Below are 14024 nucleotides of genomic sequence, written 5' to 3' on the forward strand. Positions count from 1 at the left end.
CCATGGGGGCTGGCTGGCCTAGCACGTCATGCACATAACTCTAAGTTGGTGAGGGGTCCCAGACAGTAAACATCTGGCTGAACTTTGAGCAGTCAGAGTACATGCAGAAAGGGAGCTACTGCAAGGACTATGTCTTTTGTTCATGGCCCTCCCAGAGACTGCTTGCTCAAGTCTCAGAAAACTGAAATTGAGGCCTGCTCTCTGAGAGAAGACTGAGCAGCCTGTTATGGCATCTGCTTGGTCCTTTAAGAAATGACTTCCATAGTCCACTAGGGAGGAGGCTGGGGAGTTTAGTCTTCTAGCTGGGAGTTGTCAGTGGATGTCTGGTACACATGTGATATACAGACATACATGCAGGCAAAGCACTCATACACATTAAAAAAATGTGAATAATGTCTTTAAAACATCAAAAAGGTGCCAGGCAGTGGTTGCACATGCCTTGAATCTCAGCATTCAGGAGGCAGAGGCAGGAGGATCTCCTTGAATTCGAGGTCAGCCTCGTCTATAGGGTGAGTTCCAGGACAGCCAGGGTTACACAGAAAAACCCTATTTGGAATTAAAAAAAAAAAAAAAAGTTGAAGATTTTAAAGTCATTCTCTGCTACATATTGAATTTATGGCTAGACCGTGCTACAGGTGACCTTCTATGGGGAGAAAGAAAAGACAATAAATAAACAAGTAAATAAATGAAAATTGCAACTTCCTGCCTTCATCTTATTTGGGAGGTCAGTTCCCTATAGATTAAAAAACCTCTGAGGTCTGATTCTCTGTCTGTCATGTCACCCCCATCTTGGTAACCAGGTGTCGAAGCATGATACTGAGTCTCTGGAAGGTCTCCAGTGTTGTGGAGAGGTGGGTGGACCCCAGGGAGGCCTCTAAAGACTCCAGCCAGTTGGGGCTGTGTGGTGTGATCATACAACCCACATCTGTGCTTATGGGTGGGGAAGGACCACTTGGGGTTCATGGAGCCAGACCTCCCAGAAAGGCAGCATTGGGTGGCGAGGTGTTGATGGAATAGGAGTCTGATCAGGGTTGGGTGGCCTCTGCTGGGCCTTCGTCCCTCTTGATCCTGTTTCAAACAAAGGCTGAGGTGCTTATTTAACATATCAAAGCGGCACCTGGCTGCCAGGTTCTCCCAGCATCCCTCAGTCCCTACCTGTTACAAGGTGTGGCTGGAGTATTCAGCCCAAGACCCTGAACTCTCCAGCCCAGGGGCTGGGCTGCCCTTCCCCCAGAGACTTCTCCCTACAGAATCCAAACACCTTTGGATTCTTGCACCTTTGGCCTCCTGGCTACTGCATCTGGTTCTTCTTTCTCTGCCCCACCCCTCGCTCTCCCCGCACGGGCCAGCTCAGTCTGGTCTTGTTCACTCTGGACTCTCCCAGATGTCCTTGCCTCTGACTATGCTCTCTCCCACATCTGTGGTAAACTTTCTCCTCCACCGTATGCAGGAGCAGTAGTGCCCTTTTCTTTCCTTTTTCTTTCTTTTTTTATTCAGTTCCTTTTGGGCCTGAGAAGGCTGAATGAAGCCTAGCTGGGTAAAAGGCACACTGACCCGGGTAACAAAGGGTTGGACTGGAAGACTGGAGGGAAGGATGGGCAGCTGCTTTTCATTTACCCCAGTAGTGGCCTCATTCTCCATGACTGGGAACATGTTCCCCGCCCCCCTCCCCGAGACAGGGTTTCTCTGTGTGACAGCTCTGGCTGTCCTGGAACTCACTCTGTAGACCAGGCTGGCCTCAAACTCAGAGATCCACCTGCCTCTGCCTCCCGAGTACTTGGACTAAAGGAATGTGCCACCATCGCCCTCCTGGGAATATATTTCTAACAACTGTCATCATTTGTATTTCTGAAAGTTTTTTATCATGTCTGTTGGGAGAGGGAAATAGAGTTAATAGTGTTTGAGGCATTTAAAATGGCTGCTGGCCACCATTTTAAATCAGATCTTAGAACACAGAGTGGACCATTGAAGCACTGTTAATCTTTAAAGAGGAGAGACAGACCAACCTATCCTTCTGGATCAGGACCCAACCTCTGAGCAATATAGGAAAAATAAACCCAATTAATTTGTCTAACACCAATTATAATTTATGACAAGTGATGTTCCCAGCCCCCTTGTATTTAAAGCTACCATTTTTTTTTTTCAAACTCCTTGAAGCACTTTATTTTGTGGCATGGCAGTGAGGCTTAATCTCCAGGCCTTTCATATGCTAGGTAAGTGCTCTCCTTTTGAGCTGCAGAGCAGTTTCCTGGGAACTCATTTAAAAATGCAGGAATCTCCCCAGCATGGAGGTGCATACCTGTAATTCCAGCACCTCTGAGGCAGAGTCTGGATGGTCACTAAAGTTCCTTAAAGTTCGAGACCAGTGTGGTCTACATAGTGTGAGAGCCAAAGTTACACTTTAGTTACTATGCCTAAGAGATCCGATCCATGAAACAAAAATGTTCCTGATCAGCAAGCCTCTTGCCTAAAGACAGATAGTTCCTAGAATGCTGGAGGCTATTGTTTATGGGAGATAACAAGTCACATGTTTTCACTCCCCTAAACAAGTTTTGTTTGACCCATCTGCACAGGATGGGCTTGATCACATGTGGGTGGGAAGTTCATAGGCAGGAAATATGTCGGGACATAAACTTGCCCCTGATTAGACCTGATAGGAAATGCAATTGATTATGGGTTTTCTTTCTTAAGCTCTTGCAAAATTTGATTCAGGGCCATTTTCTAGAAACCCCAAGATGGACCTGGCCAGAGCCTATATATCTGGATAATCTTTAATTAAAGCTGGCTTCAAGTTTGGCTTTAAATTGTGGTAGTGGTCTGACCGGTGGGATTAGCAATAGTAAGAACCAGACCTTCAAAACAAAAACTCTCACAAAAACCGTGAGCCAAGCCAGGCTAACTCAGCTGGTGGATCTCCACTCATTCCAGGCCAACTAGGGCTACACAGAGAAACTCTGTCTCAAAAGACAAAAACCCAAACAAACAAACAAACAAACAAAAATCCACGAGCCTTGAGAAGCTTTTGCTGCCAAACATAACAACCTGAGTAGTTGCTACCAGATCTGCCTGTTCCTGGGGATTTTACAGAACATAACCGGAGTGAGGCAGGCAAGCATGGCAGACAGTTTAGCTTGGGACCCTATGTGGTTTGTGTTATCCACACCCCTCCTTCTTGTAAAAACGCACTTGGCAACCTAGTTTCTTCACGAGTGCACACTGCATCTACACACTCCTCTCCAGACAATGCATCCAGCAGCCTCAGAACCCCCTTGACCCCACACCCTCCTCAGGCTATGTGTACTTCCACCTCTGAACAATAGTATGGATTTCTCTGCTAACAGAAACAACAAATTTAGACTCTTTCTTTCTTTCTTTCTTTTTCTTTCTTTTTTTTTTTTTTTTTTTTTTGAGACAGGGTTTCACTGTGTATCTAGTTGTTCTGGAACTCACTTTGTAGACTAGGCTGACCTCAAACTCACAGAGATCTGCCTGCCTCTGCCTGCTGAGTGCTGGGATTAAAGGCATGAGCCACCATCACTTGGCTTTAATTTTTTTTTTTTGATATTTAGATAATTTCTATTCAAGAGTATTCCTAATGCATAGGATGGAAAGAGTAAAAAGGCTGATCCAGTTGGAACTGGTTTGGGGTGCATGCACAATGAGGGGAAACTGTAGTTTCTGTAGTGAACTTTTAGGGAGAGTCTGTATTTGCCATCTTATGCTTATGCACCCGTGGGCATGTCTATGTCTGAAGTCAGACCGTGATAGGAAGCGTCATTCGAAGCAGATGTAATGAAAGGACCAAGCAGATGCCATAACAGGCTGCTCAGTCTTCTCTCAAAGAGCAGGCCTCAATTTCAGTTTCCTGAGACTTGAGCAAGAAGTTTCTGGGAGGGCCATGAACAAAAGACATAGTCCTTGCAGTAGCTCCCTTTCTGCACGTCCTCTGACTGCTCAAAGTTCAGCCAGATGTTTACTGTCTGGGGCCCCTCACCAACTTAGAGTTATGTGCAGTACGTGCTTGGCCAGCCAGCCCCCATGGTGGCTCAAGGACAAAGCCTGGGACTTGTGCTGGACTGCCCCCAAAGTGATAAATTGTAACCACCAACCAGTAAATTCAAAGGTTATATACCCTCACCCAATTAAAAGAGAACAGAGATAAAAATAAACCAATCCGAGTTGCACCAGTGCAAAACCCCACCAACCCCCTTGAAGGGCTTGTGGTTTTTGCCTTTAAAAAGCTAGCCACACAAAGAAAAAGCAAGTTCCTCCTGGCCTCACGACTACGAGTGAGTGCTTTGGATCGAGCTTCCCTGCCTGCGGCTTGTAAACAGAAATAAACCTTGCTTTTACATTCTGTACCTAAAGTCTCCGGGGGCCTCTTTGGGGATTTGATCTGGGCGTAACAGTAGGACTTCACCTGTCAATCAGAATAGAGATCCCGAGACTGAAGAGATGGCTCAGGGGTTAAGAGCACTGGCTGCTTTTTCAGGGGACCCTTTTTACATTCCCAGCACCCACATGGCAGCTCACAACCATCTGTAACTCCAGTGCCAGGGGTCTGATGCCCTCTTCTGGCCTCCATCCGCATCAGGCACACAAAAGGTGCACAGACGTGCTTGCAGGTAACACACCCATACACGTAAAATATAACAGTAACAAAGAGGACCACCCAAACTGCATCCTTCAGTAACCAGCTTCTTTCTTTTTCTTTCTTGGGTTATGTGTGTGAATATGAAGGACCAGGAGTCAGATGCACTCCCTGATAAGCAGGCTGATAGGGAGAGGGGCCATGACTGGGTAGTAAAGGGGACTTACAACAGGGCTGGCTGCTTCCTCACCTTCCGGACCTGAGACAAAAGCCTGGCAACTTAAAACAAAGCCTCATGGGCTTCTCCTCCTGCCAGGAGGGCCCCCTGCTGATGGGCTGCCTCAACAAGTTCACAGCCGGACCAGGACATGTTTAAACAACAGATGTGGGTCAGTCAGCTGTCCTGTTGTGGGCCCTGGTCCCCCACTGTGAGTGGCTTCGGCCTTGCTTGCCGACCTTGACCAGATGTCCTCCCTATTCAGATTCCCTGCTGGTTTCCTTCTCACCTAACGTTCTACCCGAGGTTCTTTGTTCCTGTATCCTGCATTTGGTGTAAACAGCTTAGATGCAATAATGTAGCGAACTTCTGCCTGCGGGGATCCGCCATTGTGCTGTAAGCCTGTATTTAAGGTTTCCTCCCTCCTTCAATAAACGGCATTCGGCTGGCATTTGGCTTTCAGCCGTGGCGAATGACTCGCTGTCTCTTGTCTCTATTTTTTAATCCGCAGCCCCTCGCTCGGACATGGTGAACAGGTGACGGTAATGCAGGCATTACTGTTAACATCCTGTCTCTCTTCAAACTGGCCAATCCTAAATTAGGGAAGGAAGACCCTTTAAGGACTCAAAAAAAAAAAAAAAAAAAAAAAAAAAACAAACAAACCCAAAATCAGCCTTCAAGAAGAAAGGAGGCAGAGGCAGGCAGATCTCTGTGAGTTCGACGCCAGCCTGGTCTACACAGTCAGTTCCAGGACAGCCAAGGCTACACAGAGAAACCCTGCCTCAAAAATAAATAAATAAATAAATAAATAAATAAATAAATAAATAAATAAATAAATAAAGGAGAAGCTGGTCCATTGAGGTCTGTGTGTGTCATCAATGACTTAAAAAACAAAGCAAAAACAGCCTTCAAGGAGAAGCCCACCGTGGTCTGTGTCCTGCCCTGTCCACTGCAGCAGTCCTCTCTTGGTCTGCTTGCTGTTTGTGCTTCCTCACCCCTAATAAAAGCCACTCTGGACTGCCTCATCCTGTATGCTCCTGCTTGCTGCATTTGAGAGTTTCCCCGTTGCTGTCACCCTAGAGAATTTCCTGCCTTTTAATTATTGTTATTATTATTATTATTATTATTATTATTATTTTTAGATTTATTTATTATGTGTACAGTGTTCTGTCTGCATATATGCCTGCCTGCCAGAAGAGGGCACCAGATCTCATTACAGATGGTTGTGAGCCACCATGGGGTTGCTGGGAGTTGAACTCAGGTCCTCTCTGGAAGAGCAATCAGTGTGCTCTTAACTGCTGAGCCATCTCTCCAGCCCCAGCCTTTTAATTCTTTAACTGGCAGAGAAAATGAACCCGATCAAGACCCCCAGATAGTAACAAATATTTTGCCTACATGCATGTCTGTGCACCACGTATGGGTCTTGTGCTCTCAGAGACCAGAAGAAAGTGTCAAAAGAGGGAAACACATGCAGACCCCACTGCAACAAAGTGACAGGAATCAACCATCAATGGTCATTCTCAATATCAGTGGTTTCAATTCTCCAATAAAAAAATGCAGACTTACAGAATGGATGGGAAAACTGGGTCCATTATTCTGCTGCACCAAGAAGTACAGAAATGCACCTCACATCAAGGATAGACATTACCCGAGGGTAAAAGGATAGAAAAAGATTTGCCAAGCAAATGGACCTAAAAAGTAAGCTGGTGTAGGCATTTTAATATCTGACAAAATATTCAAATAAAAATGAATCAGAAGACTAGGGAAGAATACTACATACACATTAAAAAAAAAATCCACCAAGAGGACTTTGCAATTCTTAACATTTGTGTACCAAACTCAAGGGCACTCAAGTTTGTAAAAGAAACACTACTACAGCTTTTTTTTTTTTTAGTATTTAATATCTGGCATTTATTTATAAACTTTGTTTTTAGGATAAGACAGGAATTGTTGCACAAAAATCCATATTAATATAAAATACCTTGGAGACCTATTGTTGCCTCCTTGGTAGGCACACTCCATGTTAATTAAGATGGCGGTAAAGTCACATGGCATCCATCTTCTCCAACCCTAGCAAAGATGGTGACCAGCCACGTGACTGCCTAAGATGGCACAAGCCACCTGTTGTACAGCTTAAATCACACATTGGGGGCTGGAGAGATGGCTCAGTGGTTAAGAGCACTGGCTGCTCTTCCAGAGGTCCTGAGTTCAGTTCCCAGCACCCACATGGTGGCTCACAACCCTCCATAATGGGATCTGGCACCCTCTTCTGGTGTGTAGGGATACATGCAGGCAGGACACTGTATAATAAATAAGTAAATAAATAAAAAAAAAAAAAATAAATCTTAAAAAAAAAAAACTAACCCTGGGTGGGCTGGAGAGATGGTTCAGGGGTTAAGAGCACTGGTTGCTCTTCCAGAGGACCTGGGTTCAATTCCCAGCCCCACATGGCAGCTCTCAACTGTCTCTAACTCCAGTTCCAAAGGATCTTCATACCAATGCACATAAAACAAAGTTAAATAATTTAAAAAAAATCACACATTGATCCTCACACACTGATAGTGGGAGACTCCAATACCCCACTCTCACCCATAGACAGATCATCCAAACAAAACCTAGACAAAGAAATAGTGGAGTAACAAACACTATAAACCAAATTGACCTAACAGGTACCTACAGAACAAATAGAAGAATATACCTTTGACTCTTCACCTCATAGAACTTTCTTCAAAATTGATCACGTACTTGGACACAAGACCAGTCTCAACAGATACAAGAAAATTGAAATAATTCTCTGCATCCGATCAGACTACTGTGGATTAAATCTGGATATCGTCAACAACAGACTAACAGAAAGCTTAAAAACTCATGCATACTGAACAACTCTCTACTGAATGAAAAATGGATCAATACAGAGATAAAGAAAGAAATGAAAAGCTTTCTAGAATTTAATGAAAATGAACACACAACATACCCAAACTTATGGGACACAATGAAGGCAGGTTTAAGAGGCAAGTTTAAAGCACTAAGTGCCCACATTTTAAAAATACTAGCAACTTAACAACAAACCTGAAAGTTCTAGAAAAAGAAGTAATCACATCCTAGAGGAGTAGATGGCAAGAAATAATCAAACCCAAGGCAGAAATAAATAAAATACAAACAAAGAGAACAGTATGAAGACTCAATAAAACAAAGAGTAGGTTCTTTGAGGAAATCAACGAGATAGATGAACCTCTATCCAAACTATTGAAAAGGCAGAGAGAATACCCAAATTAACAAAATCAGAAACAAAAAAGGGGACATAAAAACAGACACTGTCCAGGAAAGGCACCAAAACTACACAGAGAAACCCTGTATCAAAAAAACAAAAAACAAAAAACAAAAGACAAAACAAAACAAAACAAAAACAAAAAACAAACAAACAAACAAACAAAAAACAGACACGAGGAAATCCAGAGAATCATAAGGACATGCTTTAAAAATCTGCACTCAGCCGGGCGGTGGTGGCGCACGCCTTTAATCCCAGCACTCGGGAGGCAGAGCCAGGAGGATCTCTGTGAGTTCGAGGCCAGCCTGGACTACCAAGTGAGTTCCAGGAAAAGGCGCAAAGCTACACAGAGAAACCCTGTCTCGAAAAAACCAAAAAAAAAACAAAAAAAAAACAAACAAAAAAAAAAAACTGCACTCTACCAAATTGGAAACTCTAAAAGAAGTGGATAATTTTCTCAATAGATACCACTTATCAAAGTTAAATTAGATTCATATAAGCAATTTAAGCAGACCTCTAACCCCTAAGGAAATCGAAGCAGTCATTAAATGTCTCCCAACCAAAAAAGCCAGGGCCAGATGGTTTTAGCACCGAATTCTACCAGACTTTCAAAGAAGAGTTAACACCAATACTCCTCCCATTATTCCACAAAATAGAAACAGAAAGAACATTGCCTAGTTCATTTTACAAGGCCAGAGTAACCCTGATACACAACCACACAAAGACCCAACAAAATAGACAAGCTACTGACCAATTTCCCTTATGAACACAGATGCAAAAACACTCAACAAAAGACTTGCAAACTAAATCCAAGAACACACTCCAAAGATCACACACCATGATCAAGTGGGTTTCATCCCAAAGATGCAGGGATGGTTCAATATATGAATACTGACAAATGTAATCCACCATATAAACAAACAGAAAGAAAGAAATGTCATGATCTTCTCAATGGATGCAAAAAAAGGCCTTTGACAAGATCTAACACCCTTTCATGATACAAGTTCTGGAGAGATTAGGGATACAAAGGACATACCTGAACATAATAAAGGCAGTTTACAGCAAGCCCATAGACAACCTCAAATTAATGGAGAGAAACTTAAAGCAATTCCACTAAAATCAAGATCAAGGCAAAAACTCCACTCTCTCCATACCTATTCAATGTATTACTTGAAGTCTTAGCTAGAGCATGAGACAACTGAAGGAGATCAGGGGGATACAAATTGGAGAGGAAGAAGTCTAAGTATCTTTATTTGCAGGTGATATGATAGTGTACAGAAGTGACCCTAAAAATTCAACAGGGGAATACATATAGTTGGTAAAGACTTTGAGAAAAGTAGCTGGATGCAAAATGAACCCACCCACTCACACACACACACACAAAACCAGCAGCTTTCATATATACAAATAATAAATGGACTAAGGAAAAATCAGGGCAACAACGTATTTCATAATTTTCTCAGCTGATAAAAAAATCTTGGGGGTAACTCTAACCAAGCAACTGAAAGACTTGTATGACAAAAGCTTCAAGTTTGAAGAAAGAAACTGAATGTATCAGAAGGTGAAAAGGCTTCCTCATGCTCATGGATTGGCAGGATTAACATAATAAAAATGGCCATCCTACCAAAAGCAAGCTACAGATTTGAAGCAATCCCCATCAAAATAAGAACACAATTCTCCACAGATCTTGAAAGAACTCTTTTTAGCTTCATATGGAAATATGAAATACCCAAAGGAACCCAGGATAGCTAAAACAATCCCTGATGATAAAACAACAGAGGGAGGCGCCACTGTCCCCAATCCTATGTGTAATATAGTAAAAAACAAAAAACAAGAGCATAGCATTGACCCCAAAACAGACATGTCGATCAGTGGAATTGAACTGAAGACCAGACCTAAGTCCACACACATATGAACACCTGAGTTTTGATAAAGAAGCCATAAATAATTGGTCTTGGTGATGCATACCTTTAATCCCAGCACTTGGGAGGCAGAGGCAGGTGGATGTCTCAATTCAAGGACAGCCTGGTCTACAAATTGAGTTCTGGGACAGCCAGGGATGTTGCACAGAAAAACCCTGTCTAAAAAAAGAATAAGAATAAAAATAAGAACAGGAAAAAGGAAGAAGAAGAAACAGAAGAAGAAAAAGCAGACACAGATGCAGCAGAAGCAGATGCAGAAGCAGGAGAGGCAGAAGAAGAAGAAGGAGGAGGAGGAGGAGGAGGAGGAGGAGGAGGAGGAGGAGGAGAAGAAGAAGAAGAAGAAGAAGAAGGAGCAGCAGCAGCGCAGAAGCAGAAGCATCAGAAGCAGTTGAAGCAGCCGCAAAAGCAGCTAGAAATACATAGAAATACATACACACAGGGGAAAAAAAGTCAGTTTGTTCAACAAATGGTGAGGTTAAATTGAATGTCTGCATGTAGAAAAATGCAAATAATTCCATATTTATCACCCTGCACAAAACTCAACTCCAAATGGATCAAAGAACTCAACACAAAACCATATATGGCTGGAGAGATGGCTCAGCCATTACAGGCTAGGCTCACAACCAAAAATATAAGAGTTTGGTTCCTAGCACCCATGGCTGTCTCTCCAGCCACCTTTTTTGTCTTACACCACTCCTGAGCACACAGACAGCATATATTAAAACAATAATCTTTTTTTTTAAACAATTCTTTTTTTCTATTTCTTTAAAAAAGATATTTATTTATTATATATACAACATTCTGCCTCCATGTCTGCCTGCGCGCCAGAAGAGGGCACCAGATCTCATCATAGATGGTTGTGAGCCACCATGTGGGTGCTGGGAACTGAACTCAGGACCTCTGGAAGAACAGCCAGTGTTCTTAACCTCTGAGCCATCTCTCCAGCCCAAAACAATAATCTTAAAACAAAACAAAACAAACAAACAAACAAACAAACAAACAACAAAAAAGACAAAAAAACCCCAAAAAACTCAAGAAACAAAAAGGTAGAAAGTTAAAAACAAACAACAACAACAACAACAAAAAAGAGCTGGAGGGATGTCTCAGAGGTTAAGAGCACTGGCTGCTCTTCCAGAGGTCCTGAGTTCAATTCCCAGCAACCACAGGGTGGCTCACAACCATCTGTAATGAGATCTGGCACTCTCTTCTGGTGTGGAGGAATACATGCACACAGAACACTGTACACATAATAAATAAGTAAATCTTAAAAAAAACTTTAACAACAACAAAAAAACCCAAAAACCAAACCAACCAACCAACCAAACAAACAAAAAACCAGACACACTGAACCCCTGATAGAAGGGAAAGTGGGGAATATTATTGAACTCATTGGCACAGAAAAAGACTTTCTGAACAGAACAGCATTGTCAGCACAGGCACTAAGATCAACAGTTAATAAGTAGAACCTCATGAACTGGAAAACTTCTACATGACAAAGGTCACCTTTATTTTTTATTTTATTTTATTTTTTTTAATGATTTATTTATTATGTATACAGTGTTCTGCCTGCATGTCAGAAGAGGGCACCAGATCTCATTACAGATGGTTGGGAGCCACCATGTGGTTGCTGGGAATTGAACTCAGGACCTCTGGAAGAACAGCCAGTGCTCTTAACTGCTGAGCCATCTCTCCAGCTCTAAAGGTCACCTTTATTCAGACAAAGTGGCAGCCTACAGGATGGGAAAAGATTTTTACCAACTGCACATCTGATAGAGGACTAATATCCAAAATATATAAAGAACTCAAAAAACTAGATTTAAGAAAACAATCCAATTAAAAAATGGGATACAGATACAAACAGAATTATCCAAAGAGAAATTGTACATGACTGAGAAACACTTAAAGAAATATTCAACATTCTTAGCCATCAGGGAAAAGCAAATCAAAACTACTTTGAGCCGGGCAGCAGTGGTGCACGCCTTTAATCCCAGAACTCGAGAGGCAGAGGCAGGTGGATCTCTGTGAGTTTGAAGCCAGCCTGGTCTACAGAGCGAGATCCAGAGGCACCAAAACTACACGGAGAAACACTGTCTTGAAAAACCAAACCAAAACAACAACCAAAACAAAAAACAAACAACAACAACAACAACAAAACAAAAAACTACTTTGAGCTTTCATTCTACAGCTAATTTCATCCGATTTCATCTGTCAGAATGACTAAGATCAATAAAACAGGGCTGGAGAGATGGCTCAGTGGTTAAGAGCACTGACTGCTCTTCCAGAGGTCCTGAGTTCAATTCCCAGCAACCACATGGTGGCTCACAACCACTTGTAATGAGATCTGGTGCCCTCTTCTGGCCTGCAGGGACACATGCAGGCAGAATACTGTATACATAATAAATAAATAAATCTTTAAAAAAAATCAATAAAGCAAGTGACAACTCATGCTGGTGAGGATGTGGAGCAAAGGGAACACTCATATTGCTGATAGGAGTGTAAACTATGAGTGTAAACTTGAAGAGCCACTATGGAAATCAGTGTGGTAGCTCCTCAGGCAGATGAGAATCAATCTACCTCAAGACCCAGCTATACCACTCATGGACATATACCCCTAAGGACTCTCACCCTACTACAGAGACACTTGCTCAACCATAGTCATTGCTGCTCTAGTCAATTGCCATAAATTTGAAACAACCTAGATGTTCCTCAACAAAAGACTGGATAAAGGAAATGTGGTATATTTACACATTGGAGTACTATTCAGCTATTAAAAAGGAAATCATGGGCTGGAGAGATGGCTCAGAGGTTAAGAGCACTGGCTCCTCTTCCTGAGGACCTGAGTTCAATTCCCAGCAACCACATGGTGGCTCACAATCATCTATAATGAGATCACCCTCTTCTGGTGAATGTATACATAATAAAAAAATAAAATAAAATAAAAAGGAAATCATGACATTCACAGGTAAATGGATGGAACTAGAAAAAAAAAATCATCCTAAGTGGGGTATCTCAGACCCAGAAAGAGAAATATGGTATTTATTTGATTATATGTGGATATTAGCAGTTAAGTCAATGATAACCAAGCTACAATCCATAGAACCACAGAGGTTAGGTACAGAGTAAGGGACTGGCCTGGGGATAGATTCCATCAGGAAAGGGAAATAGAATAGATATTTATGGATGGATGGGGGTGGGAGTCTGGAATGGGAGGATCAAGTGGGGAAGGGGACAGGGAAATAAGGGGAGAGACAGCTAAAATTAAGGGCCATTTGAGGGGTAGTAAGGAAACCTAACAGAATAGAAGCATCCTAAAATGTATACATATGTGAAGGTGATTTAAATGAAGTTGCCAAATGATGAGGGGAGACAGAGTCCCACCTGGCCATTTCTTGTCACCCAATGAAGCTTCCAGTACCAGGACTGGGTTACATCTAGTTGAGTTCTTGGTTAAAGGGAAGTCCCCCAAACAACGCAGGCTGTTACTGAGACCGTTCATTGCTGTCCACAAAGTGACGGTAAGGCCCCACTGCTGAAACAAACTCATTGAACATGGAGATGTTGAGCCATGCCTACACTGAACTTTCACTCCTGTGTTCTAGCGTCTCTGGTATAGAGGAAAGTCCTCTGTACACGACCAAAAAAGATAAACACCAATCCAGCCACAAACAGTTTGGTCTACAATGGTGTCCTGCCTGCAAGACACGCCCAGGCAACGGTGTCACAAAGTTTGTTGGAGTAATCAACAAATATTTTGATTTGACTCAAGGCTCTCTCCACTAGATGGAACCCATACCCGACTCCCCTTGGGTGGCGAAGTGCCCGAGACAAGATAGCCCGGGAACCTAGGGTAAAACCAAATACTGCTGTTAAAAAAAAAAAAGACAATAGAATGACTCCTGTTGGGTGGTGGTGGTGAATGCCTTTAATCCCAACACTCTGGAGGCAGAGGCAGGTGGATGTCTGTGAGTTCGAGGCCAGCCTGGTCTACAGAGTGAGATCCAGGACAGGCTCCAAAGCTACACAGAG

The sequence above is a fragment of the Peromyscus eremicus genome, chromosome 1, assembly GCF_949786415.1.
Source record: "Peromyscus eremicus chromosome 1, PerEre_H2_v1, whole genome shotgun sequence".
In the NCBI taxonomy this organism is placed as follows: Eukaryota; Metazoa; Chordata; class Mammalia; order Rodentia; family Cricetidae; genus Peromyscus; species Peromyscus eremicus.